At 51.7% G+C, this 7500-nt stretch overlaps 2 non-coding genes across 2 annotated transcripts; both read right to left on the reverse strand.

Annotated features, from left to right (window-relative positions):
- Positions 1 to 133: 133 nt before the first annotated feature.
- Positions 134 to 288, reverse strand: LOC126330016 (5.8S ribosomal RNA). The gene has a single exon (XR_007562655.1). It is a non-coding gene; the product is annotated as a 5.8S ribosomal RNA (ribosomal RNA).
- A 362-nt stretch (positions 289 to 650) lies between these two features.
- Positions 651 to 2543, reverse strand: LOC126330017 (small subunit ribosomal RNA). The gene has a single exon (XR_007562656.1). It is a non-coding gene; the product is annotated as a small subunit ribosomal RNA (ribosomal RNA).
- Positions 2544 to 7500: the final 4957 nt, after the last annotated feature.

Consider the following 7500-nt stretch of genomic DNA (forward strand, 5'->3'; position numbering starts at 1 on the left):
GTACCGGTATGCGAACCGCCAGGCGACGGGCGCGCATCGCACGTTTAAGGAGACGCGGCCGGCCACACAGGCGACCACGACACTCCCACGTCTCCGAAGCGGGACAAACGCCGCGCGCTTCAGTATACGTAGCCGACCCTCAGCCAGACGTGGCCCGGGAACGGAATCCATGGACCGCAATGTGCGTTCGAAACGTCGATGTTCATGTGTCCTGCAGTTCACATGTCGACGCGCAATTTGCTGCGTTCTTCATCGACCCACGAGCCGAGTGATCCACCGTCCTGGGTGATCTTTTCCTTTTCAGTCTCCCACTGTCTCTTTCAAGACAGTAGCATTTGCGGGACTGAGGCGTCTGACGGCCCCTGTTCCACTATTTTTTTTGTGTCCAACGGCCTCACAGCCGATGGGCGTCGTACGGCTCCACACCGGAGCGGACAGGCACTCGGGCGAACGTCATTCAAAACCGGCGCCAGGCGCCAGGTACCGCAGGCCAGCCGCTCCAGAGCTTCAGCGCTCGTACCACACAACAACAACACTTCCGCTAGTTTTGAGAGGCACGCGTGGTTCCGCACGCGGCGCACGGCCACTGCCGTACAGGTAGCGTGTTGCGCGACACGACACGCACATCGAAAGACATGCAGTCTAGTCGGTAATGATCCTTCCGCAGGTTCACCTACGGAAACCTTGTTACGACTTTTACTTCCTCTAAATGATCAAGTTTGGTCATCTTTCCGGTAGCATCGGCAACGACAGAGTCGATGCCGCGTACCAGTCCGAAGACCTCACTAAATCATTCAATCGGTAGTAGCGACGGGCGGTGTGTACAAAGGGCAGGGACGTAATCAACGCGAGCTTATGACTCGCGCTTACTGGGAATTCCTCGTTCATGGGGAACAATTGCAAGCCCCAATCCCTAGCACGAAGGAGGTTCAGCGGGTTACCCCGACCTTTCGGCCTAGGAAGACACGCTGATTCCTTCAGTGTAGCGCGCGTGCGGCCCAGAACATCTAAGGGCATCACAGACCTGTTATTGCTCAATCTCGTGCGGCTAGAAGCCGCCTGTCCCTCTAAGAAGAAAAGTAATCGCTGACAGCACGAAGGATGTCACGCGACTAGTTAGCAGGCTAGAGTCTCGTTCGTTATCGGAATTAACCAGACAAATCGCTCCACCAACTAAGAACGGCCATGCACCACCACCCACCGAATCAAGAAAGAGCTATCAATCTGTCAATCCTTCCGGTGTCCGGGCCTGGTGAGGTTTCCCGTGTTGAGTCAAATTAAGCCGCAGGCTCCACTCCTGGTGGTGCCCTTCCGTCAATTCCTTTAAGTTTCAGCTTTGCAACCATACTTCCCCCGGAACCCAAAAGCTTTGGTTTCCCGGAGGCTGCCCGCCGAGTCATCGGAGGAACTGCGGCGGATCGCTGGCTGGCATCGTTTATGGTTAGAACTAGGGCGGTATCTGATCGCCTTCGAACCTCTAACTTTCGTTCTTGATTAATGAAAACATACTTGGCAAATGCTTTCGCTTCTGTTCGTCTTGCGACGATCCAAGAATTTCACCTCTAACGTCGCAATACGAATGCCCCCGCCTGTCCCTATTAATCATTACCTCGGGTTCCGAAAACCAACAAAATAGAACCGAGGTCCTATTCCATTATTCCATGCACACAGTATTCAGGCGGGCTTGCCTGCTTTAAGCACTCTAATTTGTTCAAAGTAAACGTGCCGGCCCACCGAGACACTCAACAAAGAGCACCCTGGTAGGATTTAAACGGGGTCCGCCTCGGGACGCGAAAGCACCCCTTCGGCTCGCCCCACCGGCAGGACGTCCCACGATACATGCCAGTTAAACACCGACGGGCGGTGAACCAACAGCGTGGGACACAAATCCAACTACGAGCTTTTTAACCGCAACAACTTTAATATACGCTATTGGAGCTGGAATTACCGCGGCTGCTGGCACCAGACTTGCCCTCCAATAGATACTCGTTAAAGGATTTAAAGTGTACTCATTCCGATTACGGGGCCTCGGATGAGTCCCGTATCGTTATTTTTCGTCACTACCTCCCCGTGCCGGGAGTGGGTAATTTGCGCGCCTGCTGCCTTCCTTGGATGTGGTAGCCGTTTCTCAGGCTCCCTCTCCGGAATCGAACCCTGATTCCCCGTTACCCGTTACAACCATGGTAGGCGCAGAACCTACCATCGACAGTTGATAAGGCAGACATTTGAAAGATGCGTCGCCGGTACGAGGACCGTGCGATCAGCCCAAAGTTATTCAGAGTCACCAAGGCAAACGGACCAGACAAGCCAATCCGATTGGTTTTGATCTAATAAAAGCGTCCCTTCCATCTCTGGTCGGGACTCTGTTTGCATGTATTAGCTCTAGAATTACCACAGTTATCCAAGTAACGTGGGTACGATCTAAGGAACCATAACTGATTTAATGAGCCATTCGCGGTTTCACCTTAATGCGGCTTGTACTGAGACATGCATGGCTTAATCTTTGAGACAAGCATATGACTACTGGCAGGATCAACCAGGGAGCTGCGTCAACTAGAGCTGAGCAGCCGGCCGCCCGGGAGTGTGTCCCGGGGGCCCGCGCGAACACGCAAGCGTCCGCTCAATTATTCTGCAAACAGGAGGAGGCCGAGCTCCCCTGCACGATACACCTCGAAACCCTCTCAGGTCCCGGCGGCGCGCAGCGCCGTCCTAGGTACTTGGTCGGTTTCGAGAGAGGCGCAATCGCCCGGAGTTAGGCGAGTAGACGGTTTTAGTGCGAACACCCTTGCTCCCAACTGAGCTTGCCGCTGCCGACAGAGGCCCGGGAGCGTGCTGTCGTGGCATTGCCGGCGGGAGACAACACGCGCCACCTATGGTGACCGGCAGCTCCAACGCCAGCGCCACACAAGGGCAAAGCCCCACTTGGGTGCAGAAGCGAACTCTCCCAGCACAGCGCACGCGCCAACACGTCCGCACAACTGCGATACAAACCACCTGCGAGAACCGCTGGGGCGACCGAGCAGCAGACGGCGTCGCGGCGCCGAGTGCCAGGCGGCGGCGCATCCTCAACGCACACAGTCCTCAATCAGACCAGCACACTGCAGATGTCCACCGCGCTTCGCACCGGGCTCGGCTGAACCAACTTTGGCCGCCAGGCGCCGCGTGCAGGGTGCGCCGCAGCGTAGCTGCGCCGCCTGCCGGGCCCGTCGGCTGGCGCTCCTGCCACTCGGCGCCCCCCACCAGCCGCCTGTTGCGCGTGCGCCCACGCAGCGCGCGGCCAACACGCCGGGCGGCCCCCCTTCACCGGCCGGGAACAGTCCCACCAAGCCACCGCCGCGTATCGCTTCATACCCACATGGGCCTAGTCACGCGTGTGGATGTGGCGGGTACCGCTGAAACAACCGGTTAATAGCTGTACCGATCGTCGCCATCACAGATTCACCTCCAGCGTGAACAACCGCTCAACAACGGATTTCCAGTTCATTTGCGTATCTTGGGCAGTAAACGTAGATGTCCACCTACATTTGCGAATTCAACAATTCTTGCATGCCAGGATGTCATGTGTCACGACACGCTACATCAGACCACATACACACTGCGACATGTGCAGAAGAGAACACGTGGAAGGTGGCCCGCGCACGTATGCGATGTACCTTCCGCGATCCACTGTCAACCGGCATCTGCGGCATGTCCCAGATATGGAACGCGGTCCACCAGGGTAGCACTTTGTGTGAGGCAATACGACAAAGTCGGAATACACGCGTCACTACATCAGACGGCTCACGCTGACCTGACCTGACCTGACTCACCGCACCACCACCCCCAGCGACCCAGGGTGACATACAATGCGTTCGTACGTTCCTCCCACACGCCTCTACGGCGTACCACAGTGCAACCTAGCTGTTATTGGGAGACGAGACAAGTAGCATCAAGCACAACATATGGAAATTGAGATTCGACACCGTTGGGCACAGCCAGCGTACGGTCACACGTATCACACTACTTCACTCTGTACGTAACGACCGATGATCGGTACAGCGTGTGGGTTACGCGTACGACATCAGCGGACAATGGACACAGACCATACCACGACGTACACTGAGGGCGTCGACATCTGAATGCAACTGAACAGCTGCGAGGCTCATTTAACACTCAAACGCCAGACCGACCAGCTTGAGAGGACAGAGACACAAAGAGGGGGACAGAGGGGGACAGAGGGGGGGGGAGGGGGGGGGGTCGGCGATATAGTCCTATTGCAGTACAATTGACAGTGGATAGCAGGAATATGTGGAAAGTAAGCAACACTCGCAAGACATCTACATGAGGATAACAACGACACCAGAGATTCCGAGCAGTGAACTATGTTAGGCAAAGGGACAACGTGGGTTAGGTTAAGGGACAACGTGGGTTAGGTTAAGGGACAACGTGGGTTAGGTTAAGGGACAACGTGGGTTAGGTTAAGGGACAACGTGGGTTAGGTTAAGGGACAACGTGGGTTAGGTTAAGGGACAACGTGGGTTAGGTTAAGGGACAACGTGGGTTAGGTTAAGGGACAACGTGGGTTAGGTTAAGGGACAACGTGGGTTAGGTTAAGGGACAACGTGGGTTAGGTTAAGGGACAACGTGGGTTAGGTTAAGGGACAACGTGGGTTAGGTTAAGGGACAACGTGGGTTAGGTTAAGGGACAACGTGGGTTAGGTTAAGGGACAACGTGGGTTAGGTTAAGGGACAACTTGAGTTAGGTTAAGGGACAACTTGAGTTAGGTTAAGGGACAACTTGAGTTAGGTTAAGGGACAACTTGAGTTAGGTTAAGGGACAACTTGAGTTAGGTTAAGGGACAAATTGAGTTAGGTTAAGGGACAAATTGAGTTAGGTTAAGGGACAAATTGAGTTAGGTTAAGGGACAAATTGAGTTAGGTTAAGGGACAAATTGAGTTAGGTTAAGGGACAAATTGAGTTAGGTTAAGGGACAACTTGAGTTAGGTTAAGGGACAAATTGAGTTAGGTTAAGGGACAACTTGAGTTAGGTTAAGGGACAACTTGAGTTAGGTTAAGGGACAACTTGAGTTAGGTTAAGGGACAACTTGAGTTAGGTTAAGGGACAACTTGAGTTAGGTTAAGGGACAACTTGAGTTAGGTTAAGGGACAACTTGAGTTAGGTTAAGGGACAAATTGAGTTAGGTTAAGGGACAAATTGAGTTAGGTTAAGGGACAAATTGAGTTAGGTTAAGGGACAAATTGAGTTAGGTTAAGGGACAAATTGAGTTAGGTTAAGGGACAACTTGAGTTAGGTTAAGGGACAACTTGAGTTAGGTTAAGGGACAACTTGAGTTAGGTTAAGGGACAACTTGAGTTAGGTTAAGGGACAACTTGAGTTAGGTTAAGGGACAAATTGAGTTAGGTTAAGGGACAAATTGAGTTAGGTTAAGGGACAAATTGAGTTAGGTTAAGGGACAAATTGAGTTAGGTTAAGGGACAAATTGAGTTAGGTTAAGGGACAACTTGAGTTAGGTTAAGGGACAAATTGAGTTAGGTTAAGGGACAACTTGAGTTAGGTTAAGGGACAACTTGAGTTAGGTTAAGGGACAACTTGAGTTAGGTTAAGGGACAACTTGAGTTAGGTTAAGGGACAACTTGAGTTAGGTTAAGGGACAACTTGAGTTAGGTTAAGGGACAACTTGAGTTAGGTTAAGGGACAACTTGAGTTAGGTTAAGGGACAAATTGAGTTAGGTTAAGGGACAAATTGAGTTAGGTTAAGGGACAAATTGAGTTAGGTTAAGGGACAAATTGAGTTAGGTTAAGGGACAAATTGAGTTAGGTTAAGGGACAACTTGAGTTAGGTTAAGGGACAACTTGAGTTAGGTTAAGGGACAACTTGAGTTAGGTTAAGGGACAACTTGAGTTAGGTTAAGGGACAAATTGAGTTAGGTTAAGGGACAAATTGAGTTAGGTTAAGGGACAAATTGAGTTAGGTTAAGGGACAAATTGAGTTAGGTTAAGCGATAATCTGGTACAGCCACAGTTAGGTTAAGCGATAATCTGGTACAGCCACAGTTAGGTTAAGCGATAATCTGGTACAGCCACAGTTAGGTTAAGCGATAATCTGGTACAGCCACAGTTAGGTTAAGCGATAATCTGGTACAGCCACAGTTAGGTTAAGCGATAAACTGGTACAGCCACAGTTAGGTTAAGCGATAAACTGGTACAGCCACAGTTAGGTTAAGCGATAAACTGGTACAGCCACAGTTAGGTTAAGCGATAAACTGGTACAGCCACAGTTAGGTTAAGCGATAAACTGGTACAGCCACAGTTAGGTTAAGCGATAAACTGGTACAGCCACAGTTAGGTTAAGCGATAAACTGGTACAGCCACAGTTAGGTTAAGCGATAAACTGGTACAGCCACAGTTAGGTTAAGCGATAAACTGGTACAGCCACAGTTAGGTTAAGCGATAAACTGGTACAGCCACAGTTAGGTTAAGCGATAAACTGGTACAGCCACAGTTAGGTTAAGCGATAAACTGGTACAGCCACAGTTAGGTTAAGCGATAAAGTTGGTTAAATTTGGTATTGTGTGGGAAGGGGGCAGAGAGAGAGGGGGGGGGGGTGGATAGTGGTGGCAGTACACGGATGCCTGAGTCACCGTCAGATACGTCACGTCGGTTCGATGCTTGTAGCAAGAGGCTGGCGGATGTGTGTCTCTCACTTCTGCAATTTTTCATGTGGTATAACACGAGGGCGGGGGATGATATTTGGTGCCCCTCTGTGTAGGATGTGTGTTGGTGGTGTTGATTTATCTGAGCAATGGTAGTTGTCGGAGGAGTGGGGTATTGTGCTTTTATAGGTGGACCTACTGCTCTGGTTATCATAGTGTCGACGGTGCAATGTGGCAGAGAGGATGCACTCGACATTGTCGCATTCCAGATGTTTACGTATTGTGTGTCTCCGTTGCAGGCCGAGAGTGGTGCATGTTCGAGTGTCTGGCTGACGTGCGATTCACGTTGTGTGCCCAGTCTTACAGCACGTATAGGGACATTCGCATAAATCATCTATATTTGGCCTTGCATCATTTACTAAGCAGTGCCGTGAGACGACCGAACTATTAGGAAAGTACTGATGTACCGCATAATGTTTACCTTCCACCACACGGCGAGTATCGACTGTGCCCAGCGTTGCCACCGCAGGCAGCGGTCACCGTCACCATTGTGCGGCGGAACGGAACATCTATATCCTCAGAGGAGCACTCTTTGCCGCCGGGCGTCACGTCTCGCGGCCTGCCGGCCAGCGCCCACGACGAACTTACTGCATGTATAGGGACAGCGGGAATTTGGCATACTTGATATAACTCTTCATGAGGCGCAAGATATAGGGGTGGATTGCAACTTACGACTGCGAGAAAAGTCCGCCGTTCATCCGCCGGAGTTGCGATTTCGGCGGGGCACGTACGGTCGCGGGTGGAGCACTTGGTGCGGCGTACGCACCCGGGTTGCGGCTCCTGCG

This window comes from Schistocerca gregaria, unplaced genomic scaffold, assembly GCF_023897955.1.
Source record: "Schistocerca gregaria isolate iqSchGreg1 unplaced genomic scaffold, iqSchGreg1.2 ptg001238l, whole genome shotgun sequence".
In the NCBI taxonomy this organism is placed as follows: domain Eukaryota; kingdom Metazoa; phylum Arthropoda; class Insecta; order Orthoptera; family Acrididae; genus Schistocerca; species Schistocerca gregaria.